Here is a 20,313-nt window from a genome sequence, read left to right as displayed (position 1 = left end):
ATGGAGTGATGTTGTATTTTGCCTGGTTGTTTTTCCTTCGTTCCACAGAGAGGAATCATTGAGTCATCCCAGAATGATTTGGGTAGAAAGGGACATCTAAATCAGATCTTACAGATCATCTAGTTTCAGTCCCCCTGGGAAGGGACGCCTGCGACTAGACGAGATTGCTCAAAGCCTCATTTTGGAGGAGGTGATCTTTGAATATTAACTAGCTTTCTTGGGCTCCTCTTCCCTCAAGGACATTATCCCATGATGCTCAACCAAGCAGACCCCTGAAGAGGCCAGTTTGCTCTCCTGAACTCCAGGGTACTGAGCCTGCTGTGCTCTCTGCTTGCTGCCCTAAGGTCCTCTAATTCCCCCACTCCAAGGTCACGGAAGGCAAGGCTCTCCCCAAGCTTCACATTCCATAGCAGACCCTCTTTGTTGGTGAGAACAAGGCTCAGCATAGCACCTCTTCTTGTTGGCTCTTCTGGCACTTAGAAGAGGAAGTGTTTTTGTATTTCATTGGAGAGATTTGACACACTTAACCACTGTTTGATGGGCTGTACAGAATTTTTCAGAAGAACCCTTGTTTGTAGAACGAAATGCAATCTGCTCAGGTAATATATCCAATATATGAACTAATCCAGTTTTAAAATGTCGAAAATGATAGTAATAAGTAGCTCTAGATAATGAAACAGAAGGAACTCTGACTTATTTATCCTTTTTCTAGCAGTGGAGAACAATGAAAAGTGGTCCATGTTAAAAGAGAATGCATATGTGCCTGGATGAAGGGAGGCACACAGAAGGTGCAAAAAGGCGAACCAGGACTTTTGGATTGTGTAGCCTGGAGTGGTGTAGTGCTGTCAGATATTATTCTGCACAGTGGGGGAAAAAATGAGCTACATGTTTCCTGCTTCTGCTTTGTACATTCCTTGCAGTGGAAGTGATTTTGAAGTGTGATGCTGTGTTCCCCAGCCCCCGAGATCACACTACCACTGCATGTTCCCATGACCTTCTCCAAAGAGGTTGCACAAGCTCAGTGGAAGATGTCAGGATGCCTATGTTGTGCATTCCTGGGAGCAGGCTCCTTAGAAGACAATTGGGAGTAAGCACAGTTTATTATTGGATTCAAGTCAGTATTCTTAAATGATGACACTTTTATTGACTCCTGCAGTACTCATTGTGTAGATTTTTGTTATGTTATTCTCATGCAATTTTTGATTGGATCTGAGCTCTCTGCCACAGACAGAGCTCTCTTACTGCACTGTCATTGTCAGAAACTGCAGCCTCAAAAGACCAAAGAACCAGTGAGGGAGGATTTTTAGCTCTTACCTTCCCATGGCTTATTTTGTTCTTCAGGTTGGTGCTAATCCTTGTTTCAGCATTCACAGATAGGAAGAAGAAAGCCAGTGCAGCAGAGGTTTTTTGCCACAACAGAAGAAAGAGTGAGATTCAACCAAAGCTGATGGAGGCTGACTTGTGTTCCAAAATCAGTTCGTAGAAAGTGATTTTCAGTGGTTGCTGTCTCGTGCTCGGACAAGCTGTCGTGTTCTACCACAAGGATGTTAATGTTTGCTTTGAAGGGACCAACCCTGGAGGCTTTTATTATGATACAAAGTGACGCTTCATAATCCAGGTGCTGTGATTTTTCTGGCCATCAAGTTTTGGTTGGCATTCCCGAACAAGGTTTTAATTTAAAAAAAAAATAAAAAAATAAAAGCTTGGCTGGTATCAGTGGCCACCTTTGTTGGTGCATTTTACCTTGTCATGAAGTGAAAGTGCTTTTTTCTCTGTACCTTGTAGTCCTCGATTAAATGAGCAGTAGAATAGAGTCTCTGGGTGGGAGTTTCTGTGCTTATGGCCATGTCATCCAAATGATTCCTCTAGTTGACCAGCAAAACCAAAACACCAAGAAGGCGACCCATAACTCTTACAAGGCTCTTGGGCTAACCATGTTCTGACTTCAACACAGCTGGTTCTTTCGCTGCCGTCAGTAACAGCCTGAGCAGAACAGCACATTCAAAGTCCATCTTAGGGCCAAGTAGCCTCCTTCTAGAGCAAGTCACATTTCAGGGAAGATGCTGGAGACATTGATGTCTGGGTGTGCCTCATGGATAGTGCACTGAATAGCTGTGATACATTAAATACTTAAGTATGCATCTTATTAAGTTGCCTCTACCTGTTTGGAGGTTAAAAGTTACAGAAAAACTCCAAACCAGTTACTACTATTGCCACTTCATGCAGAGGGGAATTCCTTGTTGTTGCTTCCAAGGTCATGCATTTATTTACCAGTGACCCACCCTTCTTTTTCTTCTTGCCCCATCTTACTGGATCTATTGCCCCGCCCCATGTAATTTTTTCTTACGTTGCTTTTTTAAATCGAGTTGTTTAACACTTGTTTGTAACCAGAATGAATTAACCGTAAGTGAAAGGCGATCGATGCATCACAAGGCCACATAGATCCTGGTGTGTTGTGTAAGCGTTCTGATCGTGTTGAAGAGTTTGCCATAAACCCTGTCCTGATGGAATAGCTCTAAGTACCCTTGGCACAGTGCGTGTGCACCACAGCTCTCAGCCAAACCCACCCTGTGCCCCGGTGGCTGCCCCAGCTCTAGATTGAAGTGACTTGTTTTTTAAACTCCTTGAAAAACTTTTCTGGTTAGGCTTCTTCCAGAGCAGATTGATGAGGATTTCCTTCTGTCTGGCCTCTTTTTCCTGTTTTTATGTGTTGTTTGTTCTAGAGCAGTTTTCTCAGCCTTTTATTATTATTGACAGAAGCTAATGAAGGCTTACCCAATGCTTTAGTAAAATAGTTCTTTGCTGCCTTTATGTTAACTTAAAATTAGTACCAGTCAATTCCTGGGCTATTTTTACAATTAGCCCATTGCTTAACTATTATTTCTGCTTCAAATGAAGATTGAAGGTTTAAAATTCACAGGGTTTCCTGCCTAGTATTAAACCAGTATTGAAAGCCTTCAGATTTTAGGTGTGCTTCTTAACTATTTTAATTCCTTTTAGATGTTAAAGGTAAAGCTAGACTCATTCAGATTCGATTAGGCTAAAAATACAGATACATTTGTGTACTTGTGTATCTGTCATGCATTTCATGCAAAGGTTTTAAAACTGTATGTAAGTTGGGTCTGTACATACACATAAGAAAGCTTCTTAAGAATTCAGTGACAGCTGCCAAACGTGGGTTTTTTTGTTTCTTTTTGAAATCACCAATGGAAAAGGTAGCTTTTTACTTTGTCTGGCAAAGTAACTACTCTTCATTCCTTTTATCAGGGAGGGTGGCTCAGCATGTCTGTTCAGCGCTGATACTTTTATATTCTGTAGCCAGAAGGGACACAAGCTGAATTGGGCTTCACCACATGTACAGCAGCAAATACACCTGTCATGGTGTATTAATACAGTGTTGGAATGATCCTGCATAAATAATCCTTAAGAATTTAGTTGTGGGGAGGGAGTTTTTCCCACTTTGAAATCCGTTTTGACTGTAGCTGCTGACTTTCTATTGAATGTGGCTCTCCTGCTTTTTTGCAGGGAAAATAACTTTGCGGTGAAGCAAAAGTGAAGGTGATTCAGTGGTGGTAAAAGGGAGAATCAGCAGCACAGCTTGTCTGAGCACTTGACCTGAGCTGTCTTGCTGTGTAAGCAGAAAAAGAGAATCTGTGGGCAAATTAACACTAAAGTGAGTGGTAACACAAGATTTTGGGTTACTGGAGTGTGAAATGAAAACTGTTAACAGTCCTTTCTTCTGCAGTAAGGGATGTGTGCCATTGACCAGAGAAATGCTGTAGAAGTGTAATGCTTTCCTAACTCATAGTCTGAAAAGTTTGGAAAGTTGTGAAACAAGGAAATGTTAAGTGTTGTGCTGTTACAAAGTTGAAGATACTTGACTAGGAACATTTGGGTAGAGCTCGACTTGTTGCCTTCTACAAACAATCAGATGGGAGTTTCACAGCACATAAAGCCTTTAAGGAAGCCTCAAGTTCAGTGAAGGCAACTTATTTTACACAGTAATGTCAACATTGTGCTGAGATTTTTATTTTTGCCTCAAATTGTCAAAGAGGATAGAGTTATGTTTTAGCTGATACTGACTTTGATGATAAAGATGGTTTGTTCTAAGGTGTTCCTGTAGGTGAGTCTGGCTATTCCTGAAAACCTGCTAAGCAAGAGAAGCTGATATGCAGGAGAAAAGGGACTTCACTATGGCGCATCCATGTGTGATAGGAGCAATTGCTATCCTGTATATATAATTTTCCAAGTGATGTGTCACATGTTGAGTCGTATTTTGCCACCCCTGTAGCTTGACTGTACAATTGAATCCACAGCAGTGACTCCATAGGGTCCTTTATGGGTATGAGTGTCCTGCTTCTGCTCCCAAGGAAGTCACTGAATTCAGCACATTCATGATGACATGGTTAAAACAAAGCATCCTTGATGGGCTTTCTTTGCCAAGGCTCAATAGCTGCTTCTACAGATCTAGTTAACATTCTGCTTGTCATTGACCTTTACATGTGTGTGTATATATAAAATTAATTTCTGTATGTAAAGAAGTAAAACAGCATAAAAAGGAAAAAAAACCCACAAACCCTGTACTTTCTCTTTTCTTTCTTTCTTTTTTTCATTTCAGATCTTAGAAATCCTGCCAGATTTAGCTCTAACATTAAGTACTTTTATGGAAGAACTGAGTAGAAATATAGTAGTGAAAGACATAATAGAAATCTGATCTAGGATGTTTTTACCAGTTTAATTATTGTTCAGCTCTGTAGTTTTTTACTTTTTAGTTGTGGAGTAAATAGTCTTCTGATTCTGTCAGCAGTTACAGCAGCGAGGAGCTTCAATCATGTGCTGTTTAAATAGAAGAGCAGTACTGCTAATTGTCAACACTGATTATAGAAAATGTCATAAACAATTTATGGGTTTCATTGTGGGGATTTTCTTAAAAGTTGCCAACCCAAAACTTTGGAACACAGTAAATGGGTGATGGAAAAATAGTAACCTTTGTAAGATAAAAGGACTTAATTTCTTGATTTTCCAGCTGATGAGTAAACGTGAAAGGAAAGACATCAAATTGCTTTTGCTATCATGATGTATTTTTCTTAGTCCACAGGTTGTTCTGTCCTTAGTTAATATTAAACTTAGTTTTCTGACATAAAATTATCCTGCTTCTCAAATTTGAAATAAATTGGAAGCAGTAAATATGTGGAATAATCAGGCAATCATTTAATCAGAGTTAAAACTGTATGTAAATAATTTAAGTATTCATCTATAAAATTGCATTGAAGTATAATGATAAGTCTTTATTAGAAAAAGTGCTCTGTTTTAACATGAATTGACAAGGATTAGGATTTAATAATGAATTAATTACTGTTTCCTGTTTGAGGGGGAAGATATTTTCCCCAAAGATTTTGCTTTTAATACTACCATCTTTTTTTCCCAGATGTTCTCGAATACATTCTGCATTGTTTTGAAACAACTCTAATCTTTAATACGATTATCTGTAAATTTCCTTTGTTTACTGAGGGATTTTTTCAGATTATCAAACCATTTTATATACAAATCCTCCTTTCCTTGGTACATACCATAACTCTCCATTGCACGCCCGAGGCAGTGCCCCAAATGAAACCAAGTGACATCAATTATTGATGATTACTGTGCCACTGGGAAGTGAAATCGAGTCTCCAGTCTCAGTTCAAGATTTGTTTCAAACACAGGGTAATGAGAGCAGGTGCAGGGAGACACTGGAGCGTGTGCATTGATTTGCAGTGTAAGCACAGGCAGGTGACTTACGAGTACGCAGGACTGAGAAGAGAAAATGGTTTCAGCCAGGGTTGTCATTGCTTCTGAAGAAGTTGGGTGGTGTGTTTTCCTGGTACCAATGCACTAAAAGGAGAAGAGCTTTTTTTTCTCCTCATGGTAGTAATGTTTCATTACACTGAGGCATGTGATAGCTCTTAACAGGAGGGGAGAGCCCCTCTGTCCCTGTTCTTCATCCCATCTAAATATGGCCTGATTTGATTTGCTCTGACTCCATCAGGCTTCACAGGCTGAAACTGTACTCCCTTTTTCTCGTGCACCAATAACTGTCTTTCAGTGGAGTTTCCTATGTGTGAAATCAAGCAACCTAACAGTGGAAGTATACTTAAGTATTCCTTATGCCACTCCCTTTTGTGTCCATCCTTTGTGTGGGGTTGGGTTGCGGGGCAAAAAAGCTTCAGAACAGAAACCAGCAACTGGGTTATAACGCAGGTTCAGGAGAAGTGAGGGAAAATTGAAAAACAGTGGATAAGCTAAATCATGGCATTTCTAAGTTTTGTAAATTATCTCCATGTAATTGTAGGCATTGCTACATGTAATTTTTGACAGCCTCTTTTTAGTGCAACTGTTGCAGCAACAACATCATTAGTAAAATTCTTACTGCTTATGTGATTTAGAAGGAGCAGGCAATACTGCCTGAGCTGCAGGACAGCTTAGAGATAGCTGAAAATATTATTATGCTTTAGGGGAAAATAAGTCTGCTTGATTCTTTTCTGGAGGCCAGAGTAATGAGTGAGGATTTGGGTCCAGCCGGATTTCCCCCACTGCAATTTCTTTCCAATGCTGACAGCCCCTTATGGGCCTGCCTGCCTGGATTTCCCTGTGAAGCATTCACTCTTGTATGTAGTTTTGGTAAGCTGTTTTCAGGCCTTCAGAACAACAGACAAAAGGAGGGAAGTACACATTGTTTTCAAAACCCAGTGTGGAATTTCTTGGGTCAGAGCAAGCTGTGCAGAAACATAAGCATTTTTTTCATGTTTGAGGTTGTCAGAATCTGTTGTAGGGAAAAAGGTCGGATATGAATACAAGAGTCTGATGTTTCCCCATCAGGACTGCCCTCCATTATCTGGATTCAGGAGTTCCAATGCCAAATGTTAGGAAGGAGTAAGAAGTAAGCAAAAGAGGATGCATCTTAGAAGGGCAAAGCAATGCAGTGAGAGCTTCCCTTGTTGGCAAAAGCCTGAGTAAGCAGGTGGGGCTGGCAGCGTGCCCTGAAGGTTAATGCAGTCGGTCACCAAGCTGGAGGGGAAGGTGAAGCCCTCCCTTCTGGCCCAGCTTCTCAAGAAAGGTGCTCTGAGCAGGCTTCTGGCTGCTGCCTCTCATTTCACCTTGGGTGCTGGGAGAAAGAAATGGTAGCTAGGACTGAGGCAATGCAAGGCTAAAAAAAGCCAACCAAAAAAATCGATGTCTATAGTATTGATGGCCTTTAGAACCGTGTTGGTTTCCTTCTTTGGTGTGCTCCAAGCAGCAGCAGGGCCAGTGTTTCCTTTCTTCTGCAGCTGAGCTGCCCCGGTGGGCTCAGAGGCTGCTCTCCCCTCACCCAACTGCCCCAGCTGCCTGCTGTGCTGGCTGAGCTTTTATGGTGCCTCTGAGGCTATTCTTGGATGACAAGTCTATATGAGAGAAATACTGACAAATTTTTTTTAGTGCTAATGCGGGAGCTGTCTAGCTGAGCACAGACAGTGGCATTGTTAATTTTCCAGGCTGTTGCTGTCTTACTCTCAACCGTCCCTAGACATCCTCACCATTTTATGTTTCCTCTCTAATGGCATGAGCCAGGATGTCATAATATTCAAAATCAAATGTACCAGAAAATATAATAAATTAGAGTTGGGCTAGCAGAGTAATTGAAGAATAAACTGAATTTAAACTGAACAGGATTGTGTTATGAACTGATTGCTATTCACAAAATGCACCAGAAGAGTGTGACTTCATGTAGATTTACTATTGATGGCAGCATTTCCTAGATGGCTATTGGCAATAAAGAAATGAAAACAGTGTGAACTTTTGGGTTAGTACCAGAACATAATAGTGCAGTAAAGGAAAAGTACAGAGTGATTCTGGAAGAAAAAAATTCCTTGTGTTTTATTTATTTATTTAAGATATTTACATGTATTTAGAAATCCTTGAAATCCCTTTATAAAAAGGGAGTGCAGGCCTTGGTTTGGAAAGAACTAAATTTTTCCTCAACTCTTAATGTAATTCTTCTGTAAGAAACTACTTGGGAAATTTAGCAGTAGAGTGTGTTCCCCTCAGTTCAGAAAACTGAATTTAAGGACATTTGATGCCCTTAAGGAATTTTAAAGTTGTTTGCCCAGGCAGTTATACAGCAGATAGTCTGTGTATTTTTCTTTGAGTAGAATTTTCTATTTTTTATTTCATTAAAACCAGGTAATGTACATACATAAGACATTTTTAAAATAACCCTCCAGTTGTGATGCTACTAGAGATGTAGGGAGATGGCACAAGATTGGATTTGTGGGCTACAAGTTACCTGAGCTGAGCCCTGTGTTCTTCTGTTCTCTTGAAATATGAAATGAGATGCAGCCAGTGAAAGGCACCCTGAAGGCTGCTCCTACAGGCAGAAGCCATGGGGAAGCCTGTGGAAATGGAAGCAGTCAGCAGCAGGTACTTGCTGAAATATAGCAGGTGTTGTGCGAGCTGCTGGGTTGAGGAATCTGCGTGGGTTGGACGAGAGCAGGCCCTGTGCTGAGCAGGCCTGTTGATGTTGATAATCAAACTGCTGGTGTGCAGAGCAGCTGAAAAACCACGCTGGGCAATACTTTATTTTCTATTTATTCTAATTTTGAGAATGCAAAAGGAATTTTGTAAGGATGAGATTTTTGGGGACAGTGATTCAAGCTCGAGACAAGACTCTGCTGCTCTCAAAATTATGTGCTGTGGTGGAATACCAGTGAATGGAAGGGCTGTTCAGTGGTCGAAATCAAACAAGCCTTTGGTGGCAGTGGGGACAGATGGGAAAAGAGCAATATTACTGCACCAAAAGAATTAATTTTGTAATAATAAGCAATATGGTTTGTTTAATTGAGCTCTTTCAAGTTTAAAGGTTTAAGTTGTATTTAAGTGTGAAATGGTACTGTTTATTTTCATTATTCTTATAAAATTTAAATAAGGTTCTCTACCAGGAATGATAATGAAATCCATTTGATTTTTAAACTAATACTACAGAATGGTAAAAAAAGCAGCTCTTGTGAGTTAAATACTTGAATGTATACAGTAAGGTTTAGCATTATTAAACTAATTCAAAATGCTGTTAAATCCCTTGATTTAAATTACTTCATGCCATGACCTGATGGAATTAGAAATTAATCTAGAAGATGCAATTAACAGACTACTTATATCCCTCATGTAATACTTAAAATGAATTCTTTTTCTGTGTCTATTTTGATCACTTAATAATTTATTTCTTTGCATCTATCCCACATCCCGTAGAAGTAGGCTGAGGGATCACTCCAGGAGGGAGGATGGCCAGCTATTGCTTGTCCTGGGCTGACTGTGGAGATAGTGAGGGCCAGTTTCATAAACAAGATGCAGACCACCTTGACTCCCTCTTCAAACTTGTATAGGAGAAAACTTGGGAGAATGCTGTTATAAAGGAAAAAATAATCTTCCGAACAGTAGGGAGGAAATAGGCGGCATTTAACCTACTTAAAAAGAAACAGGGAGTACAGGAATTCCTACAGGAAGGTTTTGAGGAAGGTGACTTTTGGTGAGTTGCAAAATACTGGTTATATTTGAGAGCTTTCCCCAGTGGAGCACAACACTTGTAACTAGTTTTGTATGATTAAGGTTTTTTCCTAGCTGTGGTCAGTTTCTTTCCTAATGCTTCTTGCCTCGTTAACTTAGCACATAGAATCTGTGTGCTATGGGTGGGCTCTTAACCGCAGGTAAGACCACTGGAGAAACTTTAAGTGAAGTTGTAGGGAGAAATATGATGAGTAAATGGAGTTCTTTCGGAGACTTGTGGAGCATGATTTTCTTTCAAAATACGTTTGTGGCGTGGAAGGAGGTAACTATTTCTGATAAAGTTCATTTCAGTAGTAAACACTGGAAACAACTCAGTTTGAGCAGTCCAGATTGTTTTGGAAGCTGCAGGCAGTTGAATGATGTATTAGAGTTTAGGCAATATATTTTCTGTAACATTTTGAAGCAGAAAATCTCAACCATTTTCACAGGGTGAGTGCATCCTGGAAACATGCAGCAGTTAGCATGATTAACCACTGGAAAACTCTGTTGTGCTGAATCCTGTAGTAATATGCCCAAAAGTCCTTTGAGAACCAAAGGGAATAGTAAGAAGGAACCCAAAGGTGCTGTTGCTGGGGTGTGGGGTACAGACAGTGTGTGGGACCTGCCAGTTTCTGATGTGAATGCTTTCAGTTAACACATGAAAGCTGGAAGGCCTTTGAAAAGAAAAATGTATAGAGAAAGATATTAGAGGATGCTTTATGGTATTTATTCAAGAACTCTTTCCTCATCTGATTGGTAAGTGAAGCATAGTGCATAAACATAATGGGAGCTTTCATCATTTTAAGAAGATGTTTACGTATCTGGTGGCATCACTGATGGGCAGCTAATCCAGCTAGGTATGCCTGGTAACCATTTGCTACAGATTGAGTAAATATAAACACCTAATGGTGGGAAACCCTCAGGAGCAGTCAACATGACCAGTTAATACCACCAGGTAAAGATTTCACTCTTGGATCCAGAAGTGCAGAAATGTGTATTTAATGTGTACACATGAACTAATTGCTTCAGGTGGTTCCATTGTGCAGTGATGCTGTTGGGATCAACATTTAATGCTGCAATTTCTATTGGAGAATGCTTTTCTGTTAGCAGGTGGGCAGGGAGACAATGTTGTATAAAGTCATTGATGTCATTGTATGGCAGCTGATAAGAGGGACAAGTGGGAAGAGAGATCTGAGACTGATATACAAGGCAGCCACATCCATCCTTGTCCACCATGCTGCTGTGGTGGTGGTGGACTGGTGGGTGCATGGTATGTTGTTGAATCCTGTAAGGAAAGCCTTTTAAAAGTCAGCTTTGCCATGGAGAATTTTATGCCTGAAGAATCTCTTCAGTCTGTTATTTTAAATAATGTATGCCCCAAAGCAAGTATAAATCATAAAATGAGGAAATACCAGGGTGAAAGGGACCTCAAGGATCATCTGGTCCAACGTTTCTTGATAAAAGCACAGCCTAGACAAGATGGTGCAGCACCTTCTCCAGATGCATCTTGAAAGTGTCCAGCATTTGGGAATCCACCATTTTCCTGGGGGTGTTATTCCTATGTCTATGGACTATGGCTGATAGTTCTCATTGTGAAAAATGTCCCTTTTGTGTCCAATCAGAATCTTTTCAGAGGTAACTTGTACCCATTAGCCCTCATATTTTCCATGTGTCTCCTTGTAAAATAGGAGTCTCCAGCTACCCTCTAAATACTGGAACATGTCGATAAAGTCTCCCCTAAGCCTATCCTCAAGGCTGAACAAGCCCAGTTCTCTCAGCCTCTCCTCAAACAGCAGACTTTCCAGTCCTTTGATCATCTTTCCCCTCTCAGGGCCTTCTCCAGGTTCTTCACATCTCTTTTGAATGCTTCTAGAGTGTCCATTAGATAGGGAGATGAATGACTCATAAATTCAGAGGTTGCTCTGTTTCATGTTTAGTCAAATAAACTTTGATGGTTGTAATGTAGCAGCACAAAGATATTTTGAGTTTTGTGAATGCAAAAAGGAATATTAAGTCCAGCTTTGTCCCTGAAAAGTTCAATGAAAAAAACCAGGGAAGAGCCTTTCACATTTTGCTACATTATTTTCCTATCTTGGTAAGAGCTGCTTCTCTTTAGCCTTTACAATGGATGTAGTAGCTGAAAGGAAGCTTTTTTCATACAAAAGAAAAGAGAGAAAGTGAGTTTAGGAGATCATCAGCAGAAATATTCATGGGGCTTACAGAGGGTCCCTTTGTATGAAAATGGGAGAACTACAGATACGAACTAAGTCTAAATTACGAGGCAAATACTAAATGAGGCAATAGTTTGTTTGAAGTGGCATACCAGTAACATTGGTTTTTTCTTCTCAGCTTTTCTACATTTCTGAAGAGGAGATGGGAAAAGCCCATCAGAGAAGTGTCAGTGACTTAGAGATTATTGGGTAAAGGCATTAAATAAGTGGATTATACAGTGACTGTATCATGGGCAGTATGTTGTTCTGTTACACCTTACAAAGTTAAAATGTCGTGAGTTAAAAATGTGTTTCCTCATATTTATGCACAACATAGACCAGCACAATTGCTCAGCTAAATAAACAGGACATTTTCAATTATAAGGTGCCATTACCTTTGTGTGTTCTTGTCATTTATGAAATCAGTGGGTGGTTAATTAAATTGCTCCTTTGGACTCTCCTGAAGGCTGTGTATTAATTATATTTTAGTGGTAGTGTGCACATTTCTCAACTTTTTAATGAGGGTAAAAGTTGTTTACCTCTTCCTTTGTATATGCTTTTTTTTTTTTTCTTTTAGGTTAGTATAATATGGGGTTTTGTGCTGGGGTTTTCCTTCGTTCCCCTAAATCTTGTTATTCAGGTGCTCTTTGCAATCATGTGGCATGCCTTAGCTTAAATGAAATCTTAAAATGTTACATTTTGGGTTGCAAAGTACTACTAAAGCTGCAGAGTCTGTGTGTTTACACCACGTTGTTGGAGGGAACAGGTTCAACACTCAGGAGAACAGGCTTCCTCCAGCCACTCAGGTCTTTTGAAGACATGGCTTCTGAAGGCAATTCTGGGGCTCACACCCAGAATTCTTGTTCAGCCCGTTGGCTGAGCAGGCCGATTTTGGCTGTCTCCCTCTGCTTTCATCAGTAGAAGGAGCAGCGCTGATGCTTGCGAGTTCAGAGGGAGGCTTGTGGCAGCAGGGCTGGCTTGGGGAGCAGCTTTTGTGTGGCAGGGTAAGGGCTGTGCTTACACCCCCTTCCTTTGCTGTGTGGTGTTTCACCATGTCGTTCATACAGCTGAGATCCTTGTGGTAAAAACTGTGCTATCTTAGCAAGTGCCATTTCAGCTATGACTTTATTTTAATTAATGACACGTGTGCTGAAGGAAGCCCACGTAGGTGTAGTACTGATGTGCTCACTAGTAGCTAGGATTGGTTTGTGTTGGTTCTTCAGCTGAAATGGTGCATTACAAGTAGATGTAAAAACCCAAAGAAAACGCCGCGAGCCTAGCATAAATATCGTTGACATTGTCATTTTAATGCTGCTGGAAATGTCTCTAGCAGAGGTCAAAAGTTTTCTGAATGCTATGTCTTTGAAATACCATCACAGGTTTTATCTCATGGGAAGGAGCAGAATGGCCTCACTTCTGACTGGACTATTTATTTAACTGGTCTGATGGTCTCACCAGGGGTCATGTCTCATCTAGTCCATGCACCTCTTCCTTGAACCAGAATGACATCAGTTCTCTTCATTATGCTGTTTATCCAAGCCTGTTTGTTTAAAGCCATTCCAAGCCACGAAGAGGCATGAAAAACGGTTTTGCTGCTCTTTCGTGGGGGATGATTTACTTTGCAGTCATGTTTTCTCAAGTGGAGGGTATTATAAAGGCCACCTTGAAGTCTTGTGAAGCATCCACTGAGACCTCAAACTGAACCCTTTGCTGCTGGAGAACACTCTTCTACTGCTCATTTATCATGGTGTTTGTAGATTTGGAGGTTTTTTTCATCCGCTTCATGGAATTAAGTGAAGGAAGAGGACAGTGTTGAGGGATATGGTGGTTATCACATTTGGCTGGTTGTTGACTCTCCTGTATGTAATTTGTATTATGTCCAGTGTAAAAGAAAAATAATACTGAAGTACTCTGTTTGCAAGTGGAGTTACTAGACTTTATAAAAGCTGCTGTGGAAGGTAGTTTGTAGTTTGTGAGTCTGCAAATAAGCACAATTTTATAGTATTCAAAAAGCCAGAAACTTAGTTAATTTGAAAGAAAATAATTTTTCCCCTCCTTTTTTAATCAACAAAAGTAAAGCAGTTTCAGGATGTAAAATGGACTTTCTGTGTTGAATACACCTCTAGTATTGAGATACTGAATTATAAAACTATACAGAAACTGAGACTTTTTCAGAAAGTGTGTGCAATTTTGAGAACAGTTTCAGTGTTTCACTTTAATTTTCTTCTTTAAAAAAAGCAGAATTTTCTTAAATAGAGGAGTGGGAGAGAGAAAAACAATGTTACATAATCCACTTTGTTCTTTTTCCTGCAAACATTGTGTTGCTTTACATGATATTTATAGCATATAGCACAACAGGGACTGGAAATGTCCCATCTGTGTTGTAAAGCCACCATACACACAGAGTTACTGTAAGGATTCCTGTGTGGGTCATCCCTGCGTGCCGCAAGATGTGCCTACAAAACTGTGATGTGCTGCGTGGAGTAGCAGCATTTCATTATGCATTCATGAGGAATTGCTGGTGACATTTTAGCCTGCAGTTAATTTTAATGTTAAGTTTAGGTTTTGCAAAGCACACGGTGTAAGAGAGCGCCTGCAGATCTCTTTCACTGGCTCCTGCTTTGGTTAGTATTTGCTGAGCCACAGCTGTTAGGGCTTCACTCACATTCGTGTGAGGTTAGGTGATTAATTTACTGCTTTAAGGAAATCAAACCCCAAGAGCTGCTTAGTGGCTTTAGGAGGAACCGGTCCTGTTTTAATTACCCATTGGTGAATTAATTTGTGTATACCAGCATGCCAACAACCTTTTTCCTTGGAGTTCCCTGTTGTCATGTGATATCCCCTCCTCCAGGAGACCAGCAGTATATTCTTCTTTTGCTGTTGGGCAGGTGTTCTGTGTTGCCTCCTCGCCTCCGCTGGGATGGAAGGCTAAGAAATGTAGACTAAAAAGGTGATGAAGGGAAGGGGCTGTGGTGCTCTGTGTTGCAGGTTTTGTAACAGAACCTGGGTTCCGGCTGCCAAGGAATCGTACCAGGGTGTTTCCAGGGCTCTGCTCGGCATTTTAAGGATGCTCCTCTTCAGAGGCTGGGCACCGAGTCCTTAACTGCAGGTTAGAGCCTGTGATGAGAATTACAAACAAGAAATGAGGGGGATGCTTTTGATTTGGCTTGTTTCAAATGCATAGGCTATTCATACATGAAGTGTAAAGTGAATCTCTTTTAAATTAGCTGGTCTGTGCTTTTTGTTTATTTATTTATTTTTTTTTTAGCTTTCTTTTTCCTAGGCTTTTTCCTAAATTATATGGTTCTCTGCGATGTTGTTTTTTTTAACAGGCTGATGCTTTGCAAAATGTTATGGTTAGGAATCTAGATTTCACTTGACTAAATACAAAGGCTCTTTCTGGTGATATGTGTGTATGTAAAAATAAAATTAGCTTTGCGCAGTTGTAAAATTTAATTTAAAAAACAAATTTCATGAATTACGTGAGATAATCTTACAGAGTATCTTTGTAGTCAGAATGTGAGAAGAAGTGAAATAAAATGAAACATTTATGCAGATACAAGCAGAAGTCTGTGTACCTTCTGCCTGAAATTAAACTAACGTCCTCCTTTCTCATGGCTATTTGTATTATTTATAATTGCATGAGATGTGTATCGAGAGGGTGGCTGGGAAATAAGCTCTTAAATGTGAAAGCTCTTTGGTCTCCTAGGATACGTATGTAGTAATAGTTGTACAGTTATCCATAAGGTTTTCCAATGGGCTTCTCAGAAACCCTGTAAACTTCCAGGTAGCCTTTATTAACCACCCTGCAAAAAAAGGTCACTCATTTCAATGGGCACTGTGCAGAGCACGCAGACTTTAAGTAACACAAGTGCTTTGATTAAGACTTTTTAATAAAAATCAGGAAGGGATGATATGCTTCTGAAAACAGAATGAGAAACTGAAGATCATTCAGGCATTTGTTCCTTCTATTTTCACTAAATCTGTTTGCCCTCAGGATCTGTTGATGTTTAGGAATTTTGAAATAATTGCACTTGGTGTTTCTAACAGGAAATGTTTGTCCCAAAGAATAACTCCCATTTCACTGTTTTTCTAGGATCTGAGGAAGGGAAGGAAGGGGAGAAAAAAATGGGAGAGCAAGTGGGGCGTCAGGTGTGGCAGTTGGGAGTTGTTTTTTTTAATTGAAGATTGAAAGTTGTTGGTGCGATTGAATGGGTTTGTTGGTATATTTTCTTACCCTAAGCATACTGTGTATCAATGTTAACAATAATTATTTGGGATAAGTTTTTACTTATCAGTGAAGATAGCTACTTCATTGCCTGCTTTGGCCCCCAGTTCTCCACTAGCTAGAAATCTCTAAGCCAAAGCACCTCCTTGGTTGCATTTGCAAATTTGAAGGGAGTCAGGAGGCCAGTGGAAATCAGGGGTCACCAGCCAGCCGGAGACTCAGCACATGTGCTGTTCTCCAAATCCATCATCTAGGAAAAAAACACACCTTTTATTATATATGGGAAGGCTGCAGTGATTTATTTTCACAGACTCAGTGGAAACAAAAAGAGTCTTTGTAAACCGTGTCTGGTTTAGATTCCATTTAGTAATTAGGATTGGTTAAAGCAACACAACATACTTTAACAGAGAAGTATCAGTTCAGAATTTAACTTTATTGAAACTTAATATTCGGTTAAACTGGTCTGTGTGGACAAGCACTAAATCAGAGTTCATGCATTTCTAGTCCTGAAGTTTACAAAGGGAAATGTATGCAAATCACCCCAGCCAAAGTATGGTATATTATTGCAGTAGCTTTCCAGTGTAACTTCTTGGTTCCATGAGCAGTTTTATCTTTTACATCTTAAATTTCTTTGGCTAGGATGGTTGTTTCATGACTCTATCCTCCCTGTATCTTTTTTACAGTGTCAAGTTGCCTGGGATATTATTCTTTTGTTTCTGTGTTCTCATCCCGTATGACTCATATTAAGAGGCAGTGTTGCTTGTATTTGAGTCTCCTGTTTTTAAAGCAAGTAGTCTCCTTTGAATGAAGCTCTCAGCATGTTCTTGTTTGGACTTCTGGTTTTCAGATTGCACTCAGAAAAGACAGGATAAAGGCTTTTAATTACCCTGTTTGCCCTCCTCTTGGTTCATTAGATTGAAATTATTAGCTTTTTTACTCTGTAAATCAGTGAAAATCAAGACTGTTATCTTATTGCAGTATTAAGCAGCTCTTCACTGAAGTGCGAAAAGTTGGGGTTCTGACTCAAATGTCTGTGTCTAGGTGGAAACTAGTAACTGCAGAGCAGACTGTTGTTCAGGGGGAGTTTGTGGAGGTTCCCTCATACTTCTCAGTATTAGAAGCTTGATGCAGAAGGGACCCTTCTCAGGATAGTGTGCACTTGTTTTCTGGGTATTCCTTAGCTTTCTTGGTGATGGCCAAGTGAAGATGACTTGTGGCATTGTCTGTTTGACCCCCTAGACCCTGTTCTTATGAGTCACTGCACTACTCTGAACTTGAAGGTAAGTTTGAGTTACTTCTTAAAAGATCTGGATTTTACAAACAGGCAGTTTGCAGGTGAACTTCCGAGTAACTCCTTGAAGCCTTGTTGCTGCTGATAGGAGCAAAAAAGCTTGGAAGTCTGCTATTTATAAATAATCCATTGCATACTAGTGCTGTTGCATGAAGCTGTTCTGGGCTTAGGAGTGCAGCAGCTACCGCTGCCACGTCTGTAGGAGGGGTAGGCGGGTGTCTACAGCCCCTCTGGTCCTTGTGTTCCATTTCTGTCATCCCACAGTCTTTGTGCCCAGCACTGCTCCCTTTCAGTATAAAAGAAATACATCCCATGGGAATGTGCATCCTTATCTTGGAGACACTGTAATACTTCAGGATTGTTTGCACAGCTTCCAATGGAACAGGAGTGTTTTCTGGGGTGGTTTCTGTGTTTTGGACAAATGTAGAAATTAAAAAAAAAAAAAAAAAAAATTTGTAAAGTTTAAAAAAAGTTTCATGTAAGTATCTGGCATAAAACATGTGAAAGTGTTTAGCATGAGTTGTGAGTAAAAAAAAAATATGGAAATAAAAGGTGGTTTGAATTTTTTGTCTGTGAACCTAGCCTAACTTGTTGAGAAGCGCTTGGTTTGGGAAAATGAGAATTGTGGTTAGGGAGTGCAAAGAAGATTGATACTCCAGAGGGTGAGTTGTCTGCCTCTTAAAGACCTTTTTTCAAAAGTACTTCTAATGAAGTAATATCCTTCAAAGCAAGACTGGTGTTTTAAAAGCTAGCTCTTAAGGGTTGAATACATAGAATAAATGAGGAAGCGAAAATTGTTTCATCCCCCACAGATGCAAAATTTCAGCCTGCTGAGAAGAGATTGGACAGGGAGGAGGAGGAGGAGAAGGTTGGCTCCTTCCCGATGTAGCATGTTTTTGTCAGCCTCTGTTGCTGCAACCATTTTGACCATGGATACAGAGAAGTGGTGCCTGAAGTTAGGAATCTGAGCTGTTACGGCTCTTTTGCACACCACTCCTTTACCACTGTCTTCCTAAAATGTGGTGAATCAGAATTCCTGGGTGATGTGAGTAAATGTCTTGTATATATTTTGCAGAATCGTTGTTAACTATCTTAATTGCTGAAATGCATTTTTCTTTCATAATTTTGTGCCTTTGGTTTTTTAACAGCTTGGGTTTTGTTAGCTGGATGAGTGTAGCAGTTGGAGTCCTGGTGCCTCCTCACCCTAGCAAACTTCTGAGCTTCCCCCTGTTTGCTTGTAGCCTTCTGTGAGGACTTAACTCTTTTATTTAGCAATTTTATTCTAGTTTATTTCTTGATTTATAGTTCTATTAATGTATCTCTTCTGCATAATTTCTGCATGTGGCTACCAGTTTGATATTTTACATACATGCTGCCACTTACCTGTCATTTTTTTCTTTGATTTTAATTTTTACTACCCACTTAAAAGGTAATGGTTTTATTTTTTTCCCTTTGTTTAGGAATGTTACCTTTCAGAGAACAGGACTACCGAGGAAAGCGGACAAAAATGCTGTAACAGCAGTTCAGCTTTCCCTCTTCCACATTATTCATTCTGCAAGGGGGAGTTAGGAGATTGCTGCTTAATATTTAACCCCTGTCACTTAATGTGAGAATGCATAGCAGGGCCTGCTGGCCTGCTGTGTGTGTGCACTACAATGCAGCTTTGCTAACATTTCTCACTTGAATCTTAAAAGAACCAGGTTTTGACACTTTTACCAAAGAAGTAGTTTCTGAGGACACTGACAGAATTCAGAGGATATGCTAAAGCAGCCAAACTTTGCACCTCAGGCAGGTAAAGAGCTGTACCATAGAAGCTTCCCTATGTAATAGCTAGTGAAATTCTATTTTTTAACGTGTGTGTATATAACATGCAATCAGTCAAGGTAATAGGGAATGTGAAATTAACAGCTGGCAAACATGTTTAGGGGATAGAGAAGTGCTTTTGGAAAAAAAGTCTGTTTTTTTTCATTCAACAACTGTTGTCTCTACTCTTTCTTGGTGACAATGTAATTACAAGGGCTGAAGTGGAACATATATGATTCCTACAGCAGGACTAAGAACAAATGTAGTCTTTGCTTCTTTGTGTCTGTCAAATATGTAGAACCAGACTGGATTTTACATAGTCAACTCAATGTCCACTTGCTATTCTGAATCCTGTCTGGAGGCCTCAGATCAAGCACTAGTCTACTGTGTATGTAAAGATCTGTTTACATACAAAGTATTCAAATGGGTTTTATTTAAGATAATATTTGTATATTTTTAGACTACAACTTCTAGATCTAACATGTTCTTATTATGTAAATTTTACTGACATGTGGAGCCATTTATTCCAGTATCTGTACAGAGTACATCTGTTGCAGTATGACAGGCAGCCTAATTGGAAGGTCTCATTGTAAAGGTTTTCATTTCTGGAAAGCATCCTACAAAATAATGTGGAGGCATTCTGCACAAGTCATGTTCTGCCTTTTTTGTGTGCCCACAGCTGGGTCAAGCAGCTGGCTCTGGAAAAGAACCTTTTTACATGCATCAGAAGGCAAGTTCCTCCTGGAAATTAAGTTATGTGCAGCAGCGAAGTGAAATGTCTTCAGCAGAATTAATAGGGAGAGGCACAGCCATAATCCTGAAGTGCTAGAATCAAAGAACTTGCCTTTATTGTGGAGTTAATTCAAGTGACCGCTAGTGCATGGCATCCTACCATAATTCCCAGGCATGAGTAGAGACTGCTCAGGCATGGCAGTGCTTTTGGAATGAGTCAAGGGGTGGCCAGAGCCAGCCCAGCTTTCCCTGATCCCTGGCTGTGCTGAGCTGCAGACCAAGCGGGGCAGTTGTGGTGGTGAGCTGGTCACTCTGTGTGCGATAACCCTGCTCATGGGCAAGTCATCCTTTGGCCTTCATGTAGGTAGCCTGAGTTAAATACTCTTGACTGTGTGCTCAAGAAGGCTCTTGTGTTCCTCTTTTCTTTGAGAGTTTGGATGTGGTGATACTTGTTTTATTTCATTAGGGAGAAAATAAGCAGTCTCTAGGCAGGGCAG

The 20,313-nt window shown here is 40.2% G+C and overlaps 1 protein-coding gene across 4 annotated transcripts in view; it reads left to right on the top strand.

Moving 5' to 3' along the window:
* Positions 1-20,313, top strand: part of LNX2 (ligand of numb-protein X 2) — a 58,537-nt gene that overhangs the window by 3,494 nt on the left and 34,730 nt on the right. The window contains exon 1 of one of the 4 annotated variants that reach the window (XM_040056495.2): positions 14,821-14,871. The exons of 2 other annotated variants lie outside the window; for them this stretch is intronic. The gene's annotated coding sequence lies outside the window, so the exon portion shown is untranslated. Of the gene's footprint in view, positions 1-14,820; positions 14,872-18,310; positions 18,327-20,313 lie in introns of those variants that run through there. One more of the 4 variants, XM_040056498.2, reaches the window with a different exon arrangement.

The sequence above is a fragment of the Hirundo rustica genome, chromosome 2 (genome assembly GCF_015227805.2).
Source record: "Hirundo rustica isolate bHirRus1 chromosome 2, bHirRus1.pri.v3, whole genome shotgun sequence".
NCBI lineage: Eukaryota > Metazoa > Chordata > Aves > Passeriformes > Hirundinidae > Hirundo > Hirundo rustica.
Note: the sequence above shows the minus strand (reverse complement) of the source record. Positions and strands in the feature narration are given on the sequence as shown.